A 23,361-nucleotide genomic window follows, 5' to 3' on the forward strand; every position below is an offset into this window, starting at 1 on the left:
ACGCAGAGGAGAACAAACACTACTCAAAAATAATCACCCACAAAACCCAGGAAGAAAAACCCCTACTTAAATATGATCTCCAATTAGAGACGAGGACCAGCTGCCTCCAATTGGAGATCATCCCAAACAAGCCAACATAGAAATACAAAAACTAGAACCTAAGAACATAGAAATAGAAAACATAGAAAAACACAAAACACCCCCTGTCACGCCCTGACCTACTCTACCATAGAAAATAACATCTTACTATGGTCAGGCCGTGACATGTAGACTATAAAGACTTATTGCCAACAATCAGAATAAATCACAATCACTTTACATTCTAATTTGACTCAGTGAATAGGTGCTGCCAGCAATAGACAATGTACAAACAGAATACAGACGAAGTCAACATACAGGATATACAATATAAATACAATAAACATAAAACATACAACTCTGGAGTAAAGCTGATTTACAGTGAGGATATACAGTACAATATATATCTATACATACAGAGGAAGGGACGCCTCCGTGACAAATACTTCATATACAGTGTATATACAGTGTAGTGCAGATGTGTACATAGTGCAAATGCAGTATAGTACAATCAAGACTTATTTCATACTATCAAGACTATCTAGGCCTATTGAAATCTATAAAGACGTATTGGAAACTATCAAGACGTATTGGAGACTATCAAGACGTATTGGAGACTATCAAGACTATCAAGACGTATTGGAGACTATCAAGACGTATTGGAGACTATCAAGACTATCAAGACGTATTGGAGACTATCAAGACGTATTGGAAACTATCAAGACGTATTGGAGACTATCAAGACTATCAAGACGTATTGGAGACTATCAAGACGTATTGGAGACTATCAAGACTATCAAGACGTATTAGAGACTATCAAGACGTATTGGAGACTATCAAGACGTATTGGAAACTATCAAGACGTATTGGAGACTATCAAGACTATCAAGACGTATTGGAAACTATCAAGACGTATTGGAGACTATCAAGACTATCAAGACGTATTGGAAACTATCGCCACAGGAGTTGCTAGAGCGCAATGGGACAAGAACATCCCTGCCAGCCAAACCCTCCCCTAACCCGGACGATGCTGGGCCAATTGTGTGCCACCCCATGGGTCTCCCGGTCGCGGCTAGCTGCGACAGAGCCTGGACTCGAGCCAGGATCTCTAGTGGCACAGCTAGCACTGTGGTGCAGTGCCACTCGGGAGGCCAGGGGGAAATTAATATTGAATAAATTACTCAATTACTAAATCACTTCCCTTGACTCCTGATCAATACAAATGTTTTCTGTCAGTAACATGAAATGCTATAACGCTGTAAAAATTGCACTAAATCTTGTAGATAGAGATCGAGTGTAATTACTGTAGGGAGACTGTGAAGTTTTGCAAAAGATTATGTGGTAAAGGTAGTAGGACTATGTATCGTCTCTGTAGGCACCAGGTGGGAGGGTTGGAGAGAGGGGTGTGTGTGATGAGTCAGGTCAGGGGGTAGGCCTACGTGCGTCCACAGAGCGTGTAATGTGGTATGCCAAGAGTGCAGCACCATTACCATTGAAGGTGGTCAATAAGCAGCATGCAGTTAAACCTTCTAACAAAAAGGTCAGACCACCGTGCTGATGACTCATGGGATTTGCCAACAAGGGCCCAGAGCATGCCAGTCCTGCTTTGTGCTGATGTGAGCAGGCACAGGGCTATCTGAAACAACACAGGCCTTATCAACACAAAGGCCAGCACTTTCCCCCAGCTGGGTCACTGACCTCTACTGTACCCTTGTTTACCTATACTGGCCTCTTCTAGCATGTGTAGAGGTTCAGAAAGACAGATAGGCTATACAGTGCCCCCTGCTGTTTGGTTTGGTGTGTCACACCAGGGTAATTTGGTCATAGCATAACGGCCTCCATCCAGATGGGGGAGCCAGCCATGCTTGCCCTGGTCAACAACTGGGAGGGAACATACTTGAATTGCCAATACAGGGAATGTTTCAGTGTTTTGACTTTGGGCATGGATAAGAATACCTTCCAGGAAGATGTATCAAGCCAAAGCCATGCCACCAGGCCAACTCAGGTGTTAATTACCTGGTACCTGTGGGATCTGCCACTGCATCTCATGCCAATGGAGCATCTCTCTGTCCAATGGAGACATCTGACACAGAGACGTAGCAGGTTGCCACCATAAGATCACAGCTTGAGGAATTAGGCTACTCTTCAGAGCCTTGCTGCTACTCATCTTCCGCTGGGGCGCAGGGAATGACAACTGACACAGAAGGACAAACTACCAGGCAATATAGTACAGAGATGCACCATAGAGGATATACAGTGGGGCAAAAAAGTATTTAGTCAGCCACCAATTGTGCAAGTTCTCCCACTTAAAAAAATGAGAGAGGCCTGTAATTTTCATCATAGGTACACGTCAACTATGACAGACAAAATGAGAAAAAAAATCCAGAAAATCACATTGTAGGATTCTTTATGAATGTATTTGCAAATTATGGTGGAAAATAAGTATTTGGTCACCTACAAACAAGCAAGATTTCTGGCTCTCACAGACCTGTAACTTCTTCTTTAAGAGGCTCCTCTGTCCTCCATTCGTTACCTGTATTAATGGCACCTGTTTGAACTTGTTATCAGTATAAAAGACACCTGTCCACAACCTCAAACAGTCACACTCCAAACTCCACTATGGCCAAGACCAAAGAGCTGTCAAAGGACACCAGAAACAAAATTGTAGACCTGCACCCGGCTGGGAAGACTGAATCTGCAATAGGTAAGCAGCTTGGTTTGAAGAAATCAAATGTGGGTGCAATTATTAGGAAATGGAAGACATACAAGACCACTGATAATCTCCCTTGATCTGGGGCTCCACGCAAGATCTCACCCCGTGGGGTCAAAATTATCACAAGAACGGTGAGCAAAAATCCCAGAAGCACACGGGGGACCTAGTGAATGACCTGCAGAGAGCTGGGACCAAAGTAACAAAGCCTACCATCAGTAACACACTACGCCGCCAGGGACTCAAATCCTGCAGTGCCAGACATGTCCCCCTGCTTAAGCCAGTACATGTCCAGGCCAGTCTGAAGTTTGCTAGAGAGCATTTGGATGATCCAGAAGAGGATTGGGAGAATGTCATATGGTCAGATGAAACCAAAATATAACTTTTTGGTAAAAACTCAATTCGTCGTGTTTGGAGGACAAAGAATGCTGAGTTGCATCCAAAGAACACCATACCTACTGTGAAGCATGGGGGTGGAAACATCATGCTTTGGGGCTGTTTTTCTGCAAAGGGACCAGGACGACTGATCCGTGTAAAGGAAAGAATGAATGGAGCCATGTATCATGAGATTTTGAGTGAAAACCTCCTTCCATCAGCAAGGGCATTGAAGATTAAATGTGGCTGGGTCTTTCAGCATGACAATGATCCCAAACACACCGCCCGGGCAACGAAGGAGTGGCTTCGTAAGAAGCAATTCAAGGTCCTGGAGTGGCCTAGCCAGTCTCCAGATCTCAACCCCATAGAAAATCTTTGGAGGGAGTTGAAAGTCCGTGTTGCCCAGCGACAGCCCCAAAACATCACTGCTCTAGAGGAGATCTGCATGGAGGGATGGGCCAAAATACCAGCAACAGTGTGTGAAAACCTTGTGAAGACTTACAGAAAACGTTTGACCTGTGTCATTGCCAACAAAGGGTATATAACAAAGTATTGAGATAAACTTTTGTTATTGACCAAATACTTATTTTCCACCATAATTTGCAAATAAATTCATAAAAAATCCTACAATGTGATTTTCTGGATTTTTTTTCTCATTTTATCTGTCATAGTTGAACTGTACCTATGATGAAAATTACAGGCCTCTCTCATCTTTTTAAGTGGGAGAACTTGCACAATTGGTGGCTGACTAAATACTTTTTTGCCCCACTGTATACTGTCAAAGCCACAGAGAGATAAACAAACATGTCCCTCTCCGATATGGCAGTGGTGGGAAAAGAACCAAATTGCCATACTTGAGTAAAATTTAAGACACCTTAACAGAAAATGACTCAAGTAAAAGTGAAAGTCACCCATTAAAATACTACTTGAGTAAAAGTCTAAAAGTATTTGATTTTAAATATACTTATGAAATTAAAAATATATACTTAAGTATCAAAACATATAAATCATTTCAAATTCCTTATATTAGGCAAACTAGACAGCACAAATTTCTTTTTTTTCTTACGGATAGTCAGGGGCACACTCAGACATAATTTACAAATGAAGCATTTGTGTTTAGTCAATCTGCCAGATCAGAGGCAGTTGGGATGACCAGGGATGTTCTCTTGATAAGTGCGTAATGTCACGCTCGTCGTACAAACTGGAAGCATACTCAGACCAACGTGCAGCGTGATCTGGGTTCCACATATTTTATTTAAGTGAAACGCACAAAACAAAGAATAGACGATACGTGAAGCTGAAGCAGTGCTCATCGGCAACTATACAGAAACAAGATCCCACAACCACAGGTGGGAAAAATAACTACTTAAATATGATCCCCAATTAGAGACAACGATTACCAGCTGCCTCTAATTGGGAATCATACAAAACACCAACATAGAAAAAGAAACTAGATCACAGGACTCCGGCTTCAAAACCTGAAACCAAATGGGGAGGGTAGGGGGGGTGATTAGTGTCGGTCGCGGCTCCGGTGTGGGGCGAAGTACCCGCTCAGCTCGCGGATCCACCAGCTTTGGTGGCGGCTCTGGTGCGGGCCTAAGAACCCGCTCATCCTGCGGATCCAGCCATGGACCTGGGCTGAACACTGTGCCTGGCCTGGACATCGGTGCCGATGAAGGTTCCTGCCATGGAGCGGGACTGGACGCCGTATCTGGACTGAGCACCGGCGCAGAAGAAGACTCCGGCCATGGAGCAGGACTGGACGCCGTGCTTGGACTGGGCATCGGCGCAGGGGAAGGCTCCGGCCTTGGAGCTGGACTGGACACAGTGCCTGGACTGGGCACCGACACAGAGGGAGGCTCCTGCCATGGAGCTGGACTGGACGCCGTGTTTAGAAGCTCCGGACCGTTGACCCTCACTGAAGGTTCCGGACCGTTGACCGTCGCCGGAGGTTCCGGGCTGGGGACCGTCGCCGGAAGCTCCGGACTGGGGACGGTCGCCGGAAGCTCCGGACTGGGGACGGTCGCCGGAAGCCCCGGACTGGGGACCGTCGCCGGAAGCTCCGGACTGGGGACCGTCGCCGGAAGCTCCGGACTGGGGACCGTCGCCGGAAGCTCTGGACTGTGAAGGTGCACTGAAGGCCTGATGCGTGGGGCCGGCACATGACGTACCGGACTGGGGAGGCGCACTGGAGGCCTGGTGCGTGGAGCTGGCACAGGACGTACTGGGCTGTGGAGACGTACTGAGACCTAGTGCGTATAGCCGGAATTATGGTACCGGTTCGATGACACACTTCACACGATGAGTGCGAGGAGCTGGCACAGGACGTACTGGGCTGTGGAGGCGCACTGGAGACCTGGTGCGTAGAACCGGCACACATGGCACCGGACAAATGACACGCTCCTCAAGGCGAGTGTGGAGAGCTGGCACATGACGTACAGGGCTGTGGAGGGGCACTGGAGACCTGGTGCGTAGAACCGGCACACATGGCACCGGACAAATGACACGCTCCTCAAGGCGAGTGTGGAGAGCTGGCACAGGACTTACTGGGCTGTGGATGCGTACTGGAGACCTGATGCGTGGAGCCGGCACAGATTTCACCAGACTAATAGCACGCTCCTCAGGATGAGTACGGGGAGCTGACTCAGGTGGCATTAAACTGATTACACGCTCCTTTGAGCAAATGTCGTGCATCTTCCACCAACTCAACAACTCTCTCCGCTCTTTCTCCTCCAATACCTCCAGCCACTCTCTGACGGTCTCTGACTCGCTCCGTTCACTCTCCTCCAGTTTCTCCCTCTTCTCCCAGACTGGCTCTGGTTCACTCCTCGGTTCCGCCGACCACCCCTTGTGCTCGCCCCCAAAAATATTTTCGGGCTGTTTTTTGGGCTTTCTATGTGGCCGCTGTCCTCCATCATAACCTTCCATCTGCTGCTCCTGCCAAGGAGGGCGATCCTGTCCTGCCAGGATTTCCTCCCAAGTCCAGGATCCCTTCCCATCCAGGATCTCCTCCCAAGTCCAGGATACACTCTCCTCCTGGGCACACTGCTTGGTCCTGTTGTGTTGGGATATTCTGTCACGCTCGTTGTATGACCTGGAAGCATACTCAGACCAACGTGCAGCGTGATCTGGGTTCCACATATTTTATTTAAGTGAAACGTACAAAACAACAAAGAATAGACGATACGTGACGCTCAAGCAGTGCTCATAGGCAACTACACAGAAACAAGATCCCACAACCACAGGTGGGAAAAATAACTACTTAAATATGATCCCCAATTAAAGACAACGATTACCAGCTGCCTCTAATTGGGAATCATACAAAACACCAACATAGAAAAAGAAACTAGAACACAACATAGACATAGATACACTAGGTCACCCCCTAGTCACACCCTGACCTACTACGCCATAGAGAAACAATGGTCAGGGCGTGACAATTAATTTGGACAATTTTCCTGTCCTGTTAAGCATTCAAAATGTAACGAGTACTTTTGGGTGTCAGGGAAAATGTATGAAGTAAAAAGTACATTATTTTATTTAGGAATGTAGTGAAGTAAAAGTAAAAGTAATCAAAAAATAAAATAGTAAATTACGTACAGACACTCAGAAAAACTACTTAAGTAGTACTTTAAAGTATTTTTACTTAAGTACTTTACACAACTGCGATGGTCATCTTTGTGGTTTGTGAGCTGGACCACACTTACATGCTTATGGCCCCAAACCTCTTTCCTCCATCCAAGATTCAGGCCAACATCCCCCATCCTCTCTGAGCTATTTATTTATGTTGGGGTCAGTGATAGGGCCCCACAGCTGAAATGAATTACTTGAATCCTATTGGAAAGAATGTGAAAATAAACTTTCCAGACCAGAGAGTTGCCATGTATGGCTGTGATGGATGGAAGGGAAAATAAAGGAACTTAGCTAGAGAGAGGGAGAGCGAGAAAGAGAGAGAGAGAAAGAGAATCTGAAATTAAAAACTACAAGACAAAAACAGGAGAGAAGCAAAAAAGAACGAGAAATGAGAGGTGGTGAGGTGACTCCTTGATAAGGGCCTAACCATCTCTGTAGGTTGACTGAGTACGACCAAAACAACAGTGTTATATATCTCCTTGGGATAAGATTGCCCCAAGTTTAATACCTGACAACATTACTATATTACACTAAGAAGTTAACAATGCAGCCAATACAATACAGTTAACAGCCAGAAGCTGTGATGAAATACTTCCCCTGGCTCCCCCAGAGGTCTGTCTAAGAGGTTGACACGCTGAGGTACCTCTTATAGGGAGGGTTTTGCACACCAAACCTGACGCCAAGCCTAAACCGACATCAGCTATTCTCTCTGCAATAATCTTAAAAGACTGTTCAATAAATGATGACCATCTAGGCACGTAACACAAGGGGATAAAATTAAAGCCATATTTGACTCAGTTCAAACGGATTTAAGACGATGAGGTCCAGTGTTACTAGAATGTCTCTGATCCAAAATGCTTTGATAAAAATTATCTTGGCTATAAATAGCCATACATAAAGTATATACATACTGCAATATTTAGTGTGGGGTGATAGTTTTTGAAGTATCAATGTTTTATGACAAATGCAATATGTTTTTTTATGGCAGTGTCCCTTTTTCAGCTGAGCTTTTTGTAGTTCATTGGAAAATCCAAACATCTAAACCACATCCACTTTTCAGCCATCAGGTCCGGAGATTTAATTAAAACAAACATTGTTGCTCATGAAAGCTTTTCATTAGTATCATGTCACTCACAAACCCTTCTTTGGACGGGTGCAGAAAGAGATGAAACAGAAGTAACCTTTTTCTCACACGTTGTTTTTATTTTATTTTTTATTTCACCTTTATTTAACCAGGTAGGCTAGTTGAGAACAAGTTCTCATTTGCAACTGCGACCTGGCCAAGATAAAGCATAGCAATTCGACACATACAACAACACAGAGTTATACATGGAATAAAAAAAACATACAGTTAATAATACAGTAGAACAAAAGAAAACAAAAAGTCTATATACAGTGAGTGCAAATCAGGTAAGTTAAGGCAATAAATAGGCCATGGTGGTGAAGTAATTGCAATATAGCAATTAAACACTGGAATGGTAGATGTGCAGAAGATGAATGTGCAAGTAGAGATACTGGGGTGCAAAGGAGCAAGATAAATAAATAAATACAGTATGGGGATGAGGTAGTTAGATAGATGGGCTGTTTACAGATGGGCTATGTACAGGTGCAGTGATCTGTGAGCTGCTCTGACAGCTGGTGCTTAAAGCTAGTGAGGGAGATATGAGTCTCCAGCTTCAGAGATTTTTGCAGTTCGTTCCGGTCATTGGCAGCAGAGAACTGGAAGGAAAGACGACCAAAGGAGGAGTTGGCTTTGTGGGTGACCAGTGAGATATACCTGCTGGAGCGCGTGCTACGAGTGGGTGCTGCTATGGTGACCAGTGAGCTGAGATAAGGCGGGGCTTTACCTAGCAAAGACTTGTAGATAACCTGTAGCCAGTGGGTTTGGCGACGAGTATGAAGCGAGGGCCAACCAACGAGAGCGTACAGTTCGCAATGGTAGGTAGTGTATGGGGCTTTGGTGACAAAACGGATGGCACTTGATAGACTGCATCCAGTTTGTTGAGTAGAGTGTTGGAGGCTATTTTATAGATGACATCACCAATTATTACAAATATAATGGGAGCCATGAAAGTGCTTTTGTTTGCTATGGCTTGTGATCAAAATATTCTCCCTAAAAAGCAAACAAGGGTCACACAGCCCTAATTAATATTCAGCTTGCTGCTGATAGTGTTGTTAAAATAATCTTCAGTCCATTAAGGTGAACAGAGGTGCATCGGTCTTAACGATTTTCTCTCAGCAAGTGCTCATGAATTGATCATCTGACAGTGCCACTCTCCCTCCATCTCTCTCTCTCAGTCTTTCTTTTGGTAAGAGAGGAGCGGCCACGCTGACTTACTGTATTTCTGGACATGCATGCAGACAACTGCCATCTAAACTAGTTGTATCTAGTGTAAGAACCATAGAGTGAGGATGCATCAATAATTCTAGAATTGATTCAGTGTTTTGGAGGCCATGTGGTTGAGATCACGTTAGGTCAGTGTGCTGTGGATTGTCTGCCCATCATACTCCCAGGTGGCAGTGACAACAATCTCCCTGCCCGCCACACAAAGGCATGCTGGGACATTAACTAGGGCCCCTCAGCCAAGCAGGGAGGACGTCCCACTGGTCATATACTGAACCTGCCAGTAAGTCAATACGCATCTCTCTCTCTCGGACCTGTTGGACACAATCACCACTCTCTGACAGTGCAGATGGAGAGTGGGATGATTAGGAGTCACAGTTTAGAATTATAAGCATGTGGCTAGTAACAAAAGGGGATTTGTCCACAACACTAGAATAATCTAGTCCACATCAGTGACAGATAGTATTGGATACACATTGCATGTTGTCGGTTGTCATGTGTGCAGTAGAGCCAAAGATTTGTAGAACTAAACCAAGATAGAACACAGCCTGTTGTTTCTAATGGGAAAAAATGTGCCATAGTGGGCAGAACAAGCACGAGCTAGGAAGATCCTATTGGCACGTTCTAGCATCATCAGCATATTTCCGTTAGGGAAGTGCACACGTGCAATAAGTCAATTCTAAACAATGCATTTTTCTTTTACTTTTGCAAAGGGTGAGTTTACAAACTGTGTTGAGATCAAATGTTTCATCGATGAGAAAATTAGCAGAATGTCGGCCAAAATCCATCTCGTTCCGTCTTCTCCCACTGCCCGCCAGTGGGCTTCCTCTCACTACCATATATGGTTGTGAGTGGAAATGCCAAGTGGATGCTTCACATTTATACATCCAGTGAAATATCTGTCTCATTGTTCGATCTGTGGTAGAGCTCTTTAAGGTCAAGCTTTGTCTGATGGTACACTATTTACAATGTTATTTTGTCACCAACAGGTGGCAGCATTGTTCATTACAGTCCTTGACTGTTGGTTGACTTTGAACATGGAACACATTATGACGTCTGTCCAAACTGGGCACCTTCAAAGCATAATTTTTGCATAGTAGTCTTACCATTTTATAAACAGTTGTGACATTGCTCAGTGTTCAAGTCAGCAGAGTTAAGATGTATCTCTGTCAATACTGTATGTGTCATTTCTGTACTGTATCGGAAAGGTATCCTGTAGCTCCATTTTACAGTAGAGTTGCTGATTTATAATGTCCTTATCAAGCCATACAACACAACCAAACTGAAACAAGGGTGAGGTGTAGCCTATAATTATGCAGAAACAGCAGTATGACTGTCTGACTTTGTCCTTGATCAAGGCAGTCAATAGACAACTCAAATTACTGTCATCTTCCTCTAGCTATCGATCCTACACATGCTTTCCATCCTATCTCTATATCTCTCAGTCACGCACACACGCACACACACACACACACACACAAACCTTTGTGCAAAGGATTTACCAGAGGCAGATGTGACGTCAACAAACCTGAATAAAAGGATTGCCATGGAAACCCATCTCCCTCTTCCCCATCCTGCTGGATCTTCATGCATGAATGCAGTGCTCCTATGACATCAGACTCTTTTCAACACACACATCACATCAAGAAATTGATCACATTTTCTTACATGCATGATGTAGGCCTAGTACATGATCTTACAAACATCAATTATTAAGGTTTCTCTCCCTTACCACTTACCGGTAATCATTTATTCATATGTTCTTATGGTGTGTAGGTCTATTAGACACAGTCCTACTTATGCATGTTTAGATGTTTGTTGAATAAATTACAGGCCCTACACAGACTGTAGGGAATGGTGCATTGATTAGCGAGTACTAGGCCTAGCCTACACATCATATTTATAATGTCAGAAGAAACTTGTTTTGTATGTTGAATGGACATTCGACTTTTAAAAGGCCCTCTAAAAATAAATTGTACAATATTGTAACATGGTGACCTCTCACAAAAATGCTTACCCCTAAAATTCAGTACAACATATTAACATGCCAAAATAAATCTGAAATATTGCTCTTTATTTTATAAAGGTACGACCAATTTCAGAACACCATTTTGCAACATTCACTGTGACTGCATCACCTTGGGTATGGAGCGATTTTAGTGGCAATAATTCTTAATTTGTATTAGGATATTGAATTTGAATGTAATACTTTTGAATTTGTAATGTACAAATTGAATCATTGAATTCATAAATTGAACTTGTATTTCATGATTTAAAACTGAATTGAATGAATATTGCATTCAGTTTAAAAAAATTCAGTATCAAGTTAATATTTGTATACAGTGCCTTCAGAAAGTATTCATACCCCATGACTTATTCCAAATTTTGTTGTGTTTCAGCCTGAATTCAAAATGTATTAAATATTTACTTTTTCTCAACCATCTACACACAACACCCCATAATGACAAATTGAAATCATGGTTTTAGACATTTTAAATGGACAGAAAATGAAATACAGAAATCTCATTTACATACTGTAAGTATTCACTCCCCTAAGTCAATACATGTTAGAATCAACTTTCGAAGCGATTACAGTTGTGAGTCTTTCTAGGTAAATCTCTAAGAGCTTTGCACACCTGGATTGTGCAATACTTGCACATGATTCTTTTTAAAATTCGTCAAGCTCTGATGGTTGTTGAGCATTTCTAGACAGCCATTTTCAATTCTTTCCATAGATTTTCAAGCCAATTTAAGTCACACCTGTAACCAGGCCACTAAGGAACATTCACTGACTTCTTGGTAAGCAACTCCAGTGTATATTTGGCCTTGTCTTTTAGGTTATTGTCCTGCTGAAAGGTGAATTCATCTACCAGTATCTTGTGGAACGCAGACTGAACCAGGGTTTCCTCTAGGATTTTTCTTGTGCTTATAGCTCCATTCCATTAATTTTTATCCTGAAAAACTCCCCAGTCCTTAATTACAAGCATACCCATAGCATGATGCAGCCAACACTACGCTTAAAAATATAGAGAGTAGTACTCAGTAAGGTGTTGTATTGGATTTGCCCCAAACATATTACTTTGTATTCAAAACAAAAAGTTTGCTTTGCCAGTTTTCTCCTATCATACTCATTAAACTCTGTAACTGTTTTAAATTCACCATTGGCCTCATGGTGAAATCCCTGAGCGCTTCCCTTCCTCTCCGGCAACTGAGTTAGGACTAACTCCTGTATCTTTGTAGTGACTGGATGTATTGATACACCATCCAAAGTGTAATTAATAACTTCACCATGCTCACAGGGATATTCAATGTCTGCATTTTTATATTTACCTACCAATCAGTGCCCTTCTTTGTGAGGCATTGAAAAACCTCCCTGGTCTTTGTGGTTGAATCTATGTTTGAAATTCACTGCTCGACTGAAGGACCTTAGACATAATTGTATGTGTGGGTACAGAGATGAGGTAGTCATTCAAAAATCATGTTAAACACTATTACTGCACACAGTGAGTCCATGCAACATGAGACTTGTTAAGCACATTTTTAGTGCTGAAGTTATTTAGGCTTGCCATAACAAAGGGGTTGAATACTTATTGACTCAAGACATTTCAGCTTTTCATTTTTAAAACATAATTCCACTTATGGGGTATTGTGTGAAGGCCAGTGACTCAAAATCTCAATTTAATAGATTTTTAATTCAACCTGTAACACATCAAAATGTGGAAAAAGTCAAGGGGTGTGAAAACTTTCTGAAGGCACTGTATTAGATTTGAATAGATATTGCATTCATTTTCTGAGTATTAAGTTTAGAAACTGTAATTTCAAGTTGATCTAAGTTTCATATTCAATTTCCTCAGATTCATTTTTCCAATTCAGCTCTCTAAATTCAGATGAAAAACCAGAGACAACATCCTGGTATTTTGCCAGCCAGGAAAGGTAGAGGAGAACAGATATAATCAAATGCTCTCTCTGTAGTAAAAGTAACTTCTGGCAGTTTCTGAAGACAATGTGGCATGTTGAATTTATTGTCTTCCTATGAATTTGTCTCTAGAGTTTGGACCATTTTAACTAAACTCAGCAAAAAAAGAAATGTCGCTTTTTCAGGACCCTGTCTTTCAAAGATAATTTGTAAAAATACAAAGAACTTCACATATCTTCATTGTAAAGGGTTTAAACACTGTTTCCCATGCTTGTTCGATGAACCATAAACAATTAGTGAACATGCACCTGTGGAACGGTCGATAAGACACTAACAGCTTACAGACGGTAGGCAATTAAGGTCACAGTTCTGAAAACTTAGGACACTAAAGAGGCCTTTCTACTGACTCTGAAAACACCAAAAGAAAGATGCCCAGGGTCCCCTGCTCATCTGTGTGAATGTGCCTTAGGCATGCTGCAAGGAGGCATGAGGACTGCAGATGTGGCCAGGGCAATATATTGCGATGTCTGTACTGTGAGACGCCTAAGACAGCACTACAGGGAGACAGGACGGACAGTTGATTGTCCTCGCAGTGGCAGACCACATGTAACAACACCTGCACAGGATCGGTACATCTGAACATCACACCTACGGGACAGGTACAGGTTGGCGACAACAATTTGTGCATTACAAATATTAAATTCAATATCCTAATACAAATTCAAAATTATGGAATTAAAGTACAATTTCTGTTGGCACTGAAATATCTCCAAACCTGGGACTCACTTTGCGGGAAAATGATCGAGACTAACTCTACACAGATAGTCAACCAGACACAGCAGGACATTTCAAACAGTCAACGAAGGGGTTGAATTTCTTCAAATGTTTTGCATTTGTTACCTGAAGGATGAATGCCACGTTCTAGACAGCTAGGAACTCGCAAAAAAACAAGTTCCAAATGTGAAAATTTGTTTTGAACGGTTATCCGGACGTGCTACCTGTCCCAGACCTGCTGTCCCAGACCTACAAGTACTTCCGGTGCCGACAGAGATGGCCGCCTCGCTTCGCGTTCCTAGGAAACTATGCAGTATTTTATGTGTTATTTCTTACATTGGTACCCCAGGTAATCTTAGGTTTTATTACATACAGTCGGTAGGAACTATTGGATATAAGAGCAACGTCAACTCACCAACATTACGACCAGGAATACGACTTTCCTGAAGCGGATCCTCTGTTTTGCTCACCACCCAGGAAAATGGATCGGATCCCAGCCGGCGAACCAAAACAACGACGCCGTAAAAGGGGCAGACGAAGCGGTCTTCTGGTCAGGCTCCGGAGACGGGCATATCGCGCACCGCTCCCGAGCATACTACTCGCCAATGTCCAGTCTCTTGACAACAAGGTAGATGAAATCCGAGCAAGGGTAGCATTCCAGAGAGACATAAGAGACTGTAACGTTCTTTGCTTCACGGAAACGTGGCTCACTCGAGACACGCTATTGGAGTCGGTACAGCCAGCTGGTTTCTTCACGCATTGCGCCGACAGAAACAAGCATCTTTCTGGTAAGAAGAAGGGCGGGGGGGGGGGGGGGCCTTATGATTAACGAGACATGGTGTGATCATAACAACATACAGGAACTCAAGTCCTTCTGTTCACCTGACTTAGAATTCCTCACAATCAAATGTCGACCGCATTATCTACCAAGAGAATTCTATTCGATTATAATCACAGCCGCATATAATCCCCCCCAAGCAGACACATCGATGGCCCTGAACGAACTTCATTTGACTCTATGTAAACTGGAAACCACATATCCTGAGGCTGCATTCATTGTAGCTGGGGATTTTAACAAGGCTAATCTGAAAACAAGACTCCCTAAATTCTATCAGCATATCGATTGTGCAACCAGGGCTGGTAAAACCCTGGATCATTGTTATTCTAACTTCCGTGACGCATATCTACTACATTATACACTCATCTACTGTCAAATCTACCATTCCATACCATTCCAGTGTTTTAATTGCTATATTGTATTTACTTCGCCACCATGGCCTATTTATTGCCTTTACCTCCCTTATCTCACCTCATTTGCTCACATTATATATAGACTTATTTTTCTACTTTATTATTGACTGTATGTTTGTTTTAATCTATGTTTAACTCTGTGTTGTTATATGTGTCGAACTGCTTTGCTTTATCTTGGCCAGGTCGCTGTTGTAAATGAGAACTTGTTCTCAACTTGCCTACCTGGTTAAATAAAGGTGAAATAAAATTGTAAACATTTAAAAAAAATATATATATATATATATATATATATATATATAAGGCCCTCCCCCGCCCTCCTTTCGGAAAAGCTGACCACGACTCCATTTTGTTGCTCCCAGCCTATAGACAGAAACTAAAACAGGAAGCTCTCGTGCTCAGGTCTGTTCAACGCTGGTCCGACCAATCTGATTCCACGCTTCAAGATTGCTTCGATCACGTGGACTGGGATATGTCAAACAACAACATTGACGAATACGCTGATTCGGTGAGCGAGTTTATTAGCAAGGACATCGCTGATGTCGTACCAACAGCAACTATTAAAACATTCCCAAACCAGAAACCGTGGATTGATGGCAGCATTCGTGCAAAACTGAAAGCGCGAACCACTGCTTTTAATCAGGGCAAGGTGACCGGAAACATGACCAAATACAAACAGTGTAGCTATTCCCTCTGCAAGGCAATCAAACAAGCCAAGCGTCAGTAAAGAGACAAAGTAGAGTCACAATTCAACGGCTCAGGGTCTACAGTCAATCACGGATTACAAAAAGAAAACCAGCCCCGTTGCGGACCAGGATGTCTTGCTCCCAGACAGACTAAACAACTTCTTTGCCCGCTTTGAGGACAATACAGTGCCACTGACACGGCCCGCTACCAAAACCTGTGGACTCTCCTTCACTGCAGCCGACGTGAGTAAAACATTTAAACGAGTTAACCCTCGCAAGGCTGCAGGCCCAGACGGCATCCCCAGCCACGTCCTCAGAACATGTGCAGACAAGCTGGCTGGTGTGTTTACGGACATATTCAATCAATCCTTATCCCAGTCTGCTGTTCCCACATGCTTCAAGAGGGCCACCATTGTTCCTGTTCCCAAGAAAGCTAAGGTAACTGAGCTAAATGACTACCGCCCCGTAGCACTCATTTCCGTCATCATGAAGTGCTTTGAGAGACTAGTCAAGGACCATATCACCTCCACCCTAGCTGACACCCTAGACCCACTCCAATTTGCTTACCGCCCCAATAGGTCCACAGACGACGCAATCGCAACCACACTGCACACTGCCCTAACCCATCTGGACAAGAGGAATACCAGCATACCAGCATTTAACACCATAGTACCCTCCAAACTCGTCATCAAGCTCGAGACCCTGGGTCTCGACCCCGCCCTGTGCAACTGGGTACTGGACTTCCTGATGGGACGCCCCCAGGTGGTGAGGGTAGGTAACAACATCTCCACCCCGCTGATCCTCAACACTGGGGCCCCACAAGGGTGCTTTCTGAGCCCACTCCTGTACTCCCTGTTCACCCAAGACTGCATGGCCATGCACGCCTCCAACTCAATCATCAAGTTTGCAGATGACACTACAGTGGTAGGCTTGATTACCAACAACGACGAGACGGCCTACAGGGAGGAGGTGAGGGCCCTCGGAGTGTGGTGTCAGGAAAATAACCTCACACTCAACGTCAACAGAACAAAGGAGATGATTGTGGACTTCAGGAAACAGCAGAGGGAGCACCCCCTATCCACATCGATGGGACAGTAGTGGAGAGGGTAGTAAGTTTTAAGTTCCTCGGCGTACACATCACGGACAAACTGAATTGGTCCACCGACACAGTCAGTGTGGTGAAGAGCACGCAGCAGTGCCTCTTCAACCTCAGGAGGCTGAAGAAATTTGGCTTGTCACCAAAAGCACTCAGAAACTTTTACAGATGCACAATCGAGAGCATCCTGTCGGCCTGTATCACCGCAACTGCTCAGCCCACAACCGCAAGGCTCTCCAGAGGGTAGTGAGGTCTGCACAACGCATCACTGGGGGCAAACTACCTGCCCTCCAGTACACCTACACCACCCGATGTCACAGGAAGGCCATAAAGATCATCAAGGACATCAACCCCCCGAGCCACTGCCTGTTCACCCCGCTATCATCCAGAAGGCGAGGTCAGAACAGGTGCATCAAAGCAGGGACCGAGACTGAAAAACAGCTTCTATCTCAAGGCCATCAGACTGTTAAACAGCCACCACTAACATTGAGTGGCTGCTGCCAACACACTGACTCAACTCTAGCCACTTTAATAATGTAAAAATTTATGAAAAATGTATCACTAGCCACTTTAAACAATGCCACTTCATATAATGTTTACATACCCTACATTACTCGTCTCATGTGTATATACTGTACTCTATACCATCTACTGCATCTTTCCTTCTTGATGTAATACAAGTATCACTAGCCACTTTAAACAATGCCACTTTTATATGTTTACATAGCCTACATTACTCATCTCATATGTATATACTGTACTCGATACCATCTACTGCATCTTGCCTATGCCGTTCTGTAACCTTCACTCGTTCATATATTTTTATGTACATATTCTTCATTCCTTTACACTTGTGTGTATAAGGTAATTGTTGTGGAATTGTTAGGTTAGATTACTCGTTGGTTATTACTGCATTGTCGGAACTAGAAGCACAAGCATTTCGCTACACTCGCATTAACATCTGCTAACCATGTGTATGTGTGACAAATAAAGTGTGATTTGATTTGATTTGTTTTCAACTCTCTAGAGACAGCAGGAGTGGTAGAGATACTCTGAATGGTCGGCTATGAAAAGCCAACTGACATTTACTCCTGAGGTGCTGACCTGTTGCACCCTCGACAACCACTGTGATTATTATTATTTGACCCTGCTGGTCATCTATGAACATCTTGGCCATGTTCTGTTATAATCTCCAGCACAGTCAGAAGAGGACTGGCCACCCCTCATAGCCTGGTTCCTCTCTAGGTTTCTTCCTAGGTTCTGGCCTTTCTAGGGAGTTTTTTCTAGCCACCGTGCTTCTACACCTGCATTGCTTGCTGTTTGGGGTTTTAGGCTGGGTTTCTGTACAGCACTTTCAGATATCAGCTGATGTAAGAAGGGCTTTATAAATACATTTGATTTGATTTGATTTATCCAATTCGGAATTCCAAGATGGAAACTCCGGCCTCTTTCTAGAGTACCGACTTGGGACAGGTACAGGATGGCAACAACAACTGCCCGAGTTACACCAGGAATGCACTATCCAGCCATCAGTGCTCAGACTGTCCGCAATAGGCTGAGAGAGGCTGGACTGAGGGCTTTTAGGCCTGTTGTAAGGCAAGTCCTCACCAGACATCACCGGCAACAACGTCGCCTATGGGCACAAACCCACCGTCGCTGGACCAGACAGGACTGGCAAAAAGTGCTCTTCTCTGACGAGTCGCGGTTTTGTCTCACCAGGGGTGATGGTCGGATTCGGGTTTATCGTTGAAGGAATGAGCGTTACACCGACGCCTGTACTCTGGAGCGGGATCGATTTGGAGGTGGAGGGTCCGTCATGGTCTGGGGCGGTGTGTCACAGCATCATCGGACTGAGCTTGTTGTCATTGCAAGCAATCTCAACGCTGTGCGTTACAGGGAAGACATCCTCCTCCCTCAAGTGGTACCCTTCCTGCAGGCTTATCTTGACATGACCCTCCAGCATGCCACCAGCCATACTGCTCATTCTGTGGGTGATTTCCTGCAAGACAGGAATGTCAGTGTTCTGCCATGGCCAGCGAAGCGCCCGGATCTCAATCCCATTGAGCACGTCGGGGACCTCTTGGATCGGAGGGTGAGGGCTAGGGCCATTCCCACCAGAAATGTCTGGGAACTTACAGGTGCCCTGGTGGAAGAGTGGGGTAACATCTCACAGCAAGAACTGGCAAATCTGGTGCAGTCCATGAGGAGGAGATGGAGGAGATGCACTACAGTACTTAATGCAGCTGGTGGCCACACCAGATACTGACTGTTACTTTTGATTTTGACACCCCCTTTGTTAAGGGACACATTATTCCATTTATGTTAGTCACATGTCTATGGAACTTGTTCAGTTTATGTCTCAGTTGTTGAATCTTGTTATGTTCATACAAATATTCACACATGTTAAGTTTGCTTAAAATAAACAGTTGACAGTGAGAGGACGTATCTTTTTTGCTGAGTTTATAAGCTATTATGACCCCATTCCTGAAAGCTTAGACTTTCTGGAACATGGGCCCGCCTTTTGTTCCCATCACAGGCCCTGCAGGACATGTTACAATCAAAGCAATAGAATTGTATTTGTCACATGCACCGAATACAACAGGTTACCGTGAAATGCTTACTTACAAGCCATTAACCAACAATGCAGTTTTAAGAAAATGAGAGTTAAGAAAATATTTACTAAATAAACTAAAGTAGAATAAAAGTAACAATAAAATAACAACAAGGCTGTATATACACAGGGGGTGACTATGCATAGTCAATGCAAATAGTCCGGGTTGGCATTTGCTTAATTGTTCAGCAGTCTTATGGCTTGGGAGTGGGAGCTGTTAAGGAGCCTTTTGGACCTAGACTTGGTTCTCTGGTACCGCTTGCCATGTGGTAGCAGACAAAAAAGGATATGATTTGGGTGGCTGGAGTCTTTGACAATTTTCTTTGCCTTCTTCTGACACCGCCAAGCATGGCGGTCATAGATGGCAGGAAGCTTGACCCCAGTGATGAAGCTCTCGACCCGCTCCACTACAGCCCCCTTGATGTGAATGGGGGCGTGTTCGGCCCTCCTTTTCCTGTAGTTCACAATCAGCTTCTTTGTCTTGCTCACATTGAGGGAAAGGTTGTTGTCCTGGCACCACTCTGCGAGGTCTCTGATCTCCAACCTATAAGAAGTGTCACCAAATGCAATTTGGCCCCAATAAGAATTTAGTTAAATAGCACTGTCATAGCCCTTCTGGGGACAGCCTTTCCACTCCCTATTTAATGTTGCGACAGACTGGGTTCAAAACACGTCTCCTGCATGTCACCAGATTCTGTTAGCCCACTTAGCTTCCTGAACTCATACCTATAGGCTTTAGCTTTCAAGTCCCCCCACCACACCATTCCTTGACCTCATACTCAGAAATAACAGCACCAATATAACAAACTGGGCTTGAAATTTGGCATACGGCAGAACAGCAACACTTTTTGTGGCAAACCGAAGCAGACAGATTTGTGTGCCCCATTTAATGAGAGTGCAACAGAGGTGGTTTGGTTATCCATGCATGTGATGAGCAACCTTGCCTGAGCCCTGATAGACATGTTAGTTTGACTGATGGGGTCCTAACCCAGGTATCCTGTGAGCCAAACGTTTCAGGTCTCAGACAAGTTAATCATGTTCCAGAGAGTCTAAGCTTTCAGGAATGGGGTCATAACAGCTTATAGCCAAAACGGTCCAAACGCTAGAGCCAAATTCATAGGAAGAAACTAAATTCAACATGCCACATTGGCTTCAGAAACTGCCAGAAGCTTCTGTTTATCTGTGCTACTCTACCTTTTCTGGTTGGCAAAGTACCAGGATTTTGTCTCTGGTTTTGAATATGAATTTAAATTACTGAATTTGAAAACTGAATCTGAATGCATCTGAGAAGTTGAATATATGAAACTATTCAACTTGAAATTATAGTTTGTTAATATCTACCATATTGAAACTGAATATGTAAATATTGAATTTGAATATTCAATTTGATAGAACATTTATTTGAAAACTGAATGCATTATTACCGTAATTTCCAGACTATTAAGCGCACCTGAATATAAGCCGCACCCACTGAATTAAAAAAATATATATATTTTGAACATAAATAAGCGGCAGGTGCCTACCGGTACATTGAAACAAATTAACTTTACACAGGCTTTAACGAAACACGGCTTGTAACAAAAATAAATAGGCTTTAACGAAACACGGCTTGTAACAAAAATAAATAGGCTTTACCGAAACACGGCTTGTAACAAAAAATAAAAAATTAGCAGTAAGCTTTAGTTGTCTTTTTGCACTGAGTCAATTCCTCACACTGCTGTTTGCAACATCTTATCATCGACTCATTAAGACCAAGCTCCCGTGCAGCAGCTCTATTTCCTTTTCCAACAGCCAGATCAATCACCTTCAACTTGAAAGCTGCATCATATGCATTTCTCCGTGTCTTTGCCATGATGAGTGTGACAAAATGACTACCGTAATCAGAATGATGGGAAGTTTGAGAGCGCTCGATTTAATCTAAACAGTAAACAAAAAAGTTGTTTGACCTTAACCCGTTCGGCAATCTCATTGGTCTAATGAAAGCTTCATGCTGCCAAAAAACTGAGCACGTCACAGAATGTGTTTTTTTGGAGAAAAAAAAATTGAAAGCGGGAAAAACCCATATATTAGCCGCGTCATTGTTTAAGCCGCGAGGTTCAAAGCGTGGGAAAAAAGTTGAGGCTTATAGTCCGGAATTTACGGTAATTCAATTTAAAATCATGAAATACGCATTCAATGATACAATTTGTGCATTACAAATTCAAAAATATTAAATTCAATATCCTAATACAAATTAAAAATTATGAAATTCAAGTACAATTTCTGTTGGCACTGAAATATCTCCATACCTGGGACTCACTTTGCGGGAAAATGATCGAGACTAACTCTTCACAGATAGTCAACCAGACACAGCAGGACATTTCAAACAGTCAACGAATGGGTTGAATTTCTTCAAATGTTTTGCGTTTGTTACCTGAAGGATGAATGCCACGTTCTAGACAACTGGGAACTCACAAAAAAATAAGCTCTAAATGTGAATTTTTTTTTGGAACGGTCTTCCAACTCAGAATTCCAAGATGGGAACTCTAGCCTCTTTCTAGAGCACCGACTTGCCAATCTGAAGATCACAGTCATCATGATTTGACCTAGTTTTTTTCAGATTTCCCAGTTGTCTTGAAAGCACCATGAAATTAGCCACCTGCGATTCCCCACATGGCAGCATCTTGTCATTGTTTCTAGCTATCTGAATGTTCAGAATCATAACAACTCACGCCTTCCGGCCACATGAATGCATGCGCATCATTTCCATGAAGTTGTCAGACAGCCCATCTATAGAGAACGATAGTAATGGAGTCTTTTTGTAGGCACCATAGTGTCACGCCCTGATCTGTTTCACCAGTCCTTGTGCTTGTCTCCACCTCCCTCCAGGTGTCTCCCATCTTCCCCATTATCCCCTGGGTACTTATACCTGTGTTTCCTGTTTGTCTGTTGCCAGTTCATCTTGTTTGTGCAAGTCAACCAGTGGTTTGTCTCTGTTCCTGCTTTTTCCCAGTCTCTCTTTTCTGCCCTACTGGTTTTGACCGTTACCCTGAGCCCGCGTGCCTGACCACTCTGCCTGACCTCTCTGCCTAACCTGAGCCTGTCTGCCGTCCTGTACCTTTGCCCCCACTACTCTGGATTATCGACCCCTGCCTGCCTTGACCTGTCGTTAGCCTGCCCCTGTTGCTGTAATAAACATTGTTACTTCAACACAGTCTGCATTTGGGTATTACCTGAAACGTGGTACATAGAGATAGATAGAAGACTGTGCCTTAATGTGCCTTTAAGCATCTGTGGCAGCATGGGCAGCGCCATTGAGGCTACAACCCATAGGAATCCACACCCAGTTGACTACATTGACTACTTTAAAATGGTGGAAGCCCTCAATGACAATGTCCATGGTAAAACCTACCTCAGAGCTTATTTTCGGCGTTTATCCCAAAACCCTATTCTTTCCCCATTAATTTTCCCTGTAGGCATGGCTAAACGAACCAGATGTAACTCATTTCCATTTTTTAGGACTACAAGTTGGCGAGCTCTATGGGATAAACGCCGAAAATAAGGTCTGAGGTAGGTTAACACATGCTTAGGAGATCTTATATGTTTTGTTCTGTTGGTGGAGCATGGACCTCGCAATGCCAGTGTTGTGGGTTCGATTCCCACGGGGGACCAGTACGAACAAATATGAAATGATTACATGTAAATATCTTGTCCATAGGGGTTTCAAAACATCAAGAAGAACATGAGACCAGTTTTCTTCATCAATGCTTGGCAGTGAATCCAACATCTGCAAGTTTTGTATAAAATTAATTTACTCCCATTCAACACACAGCCTAGCCTACATGAAGGAGATAACCTTTGCTCAACTGTCCTTTGAAATTACTGTGATGTGCTGTATCAGAGCCAAGGTG

Source organism: Salmo salar, chromosome 25, assembly GCF_965601325.2.
Source record: "Salmo salar chromosome 25, fSalSal1, whole genome shotgun sequence".
NCBI classification, from domain to species: Eukaryota; Metazoa; Chordata; class Actinopteri; order Salmoniformes; family Salmonidae; genus Salmo; species Salmo salar.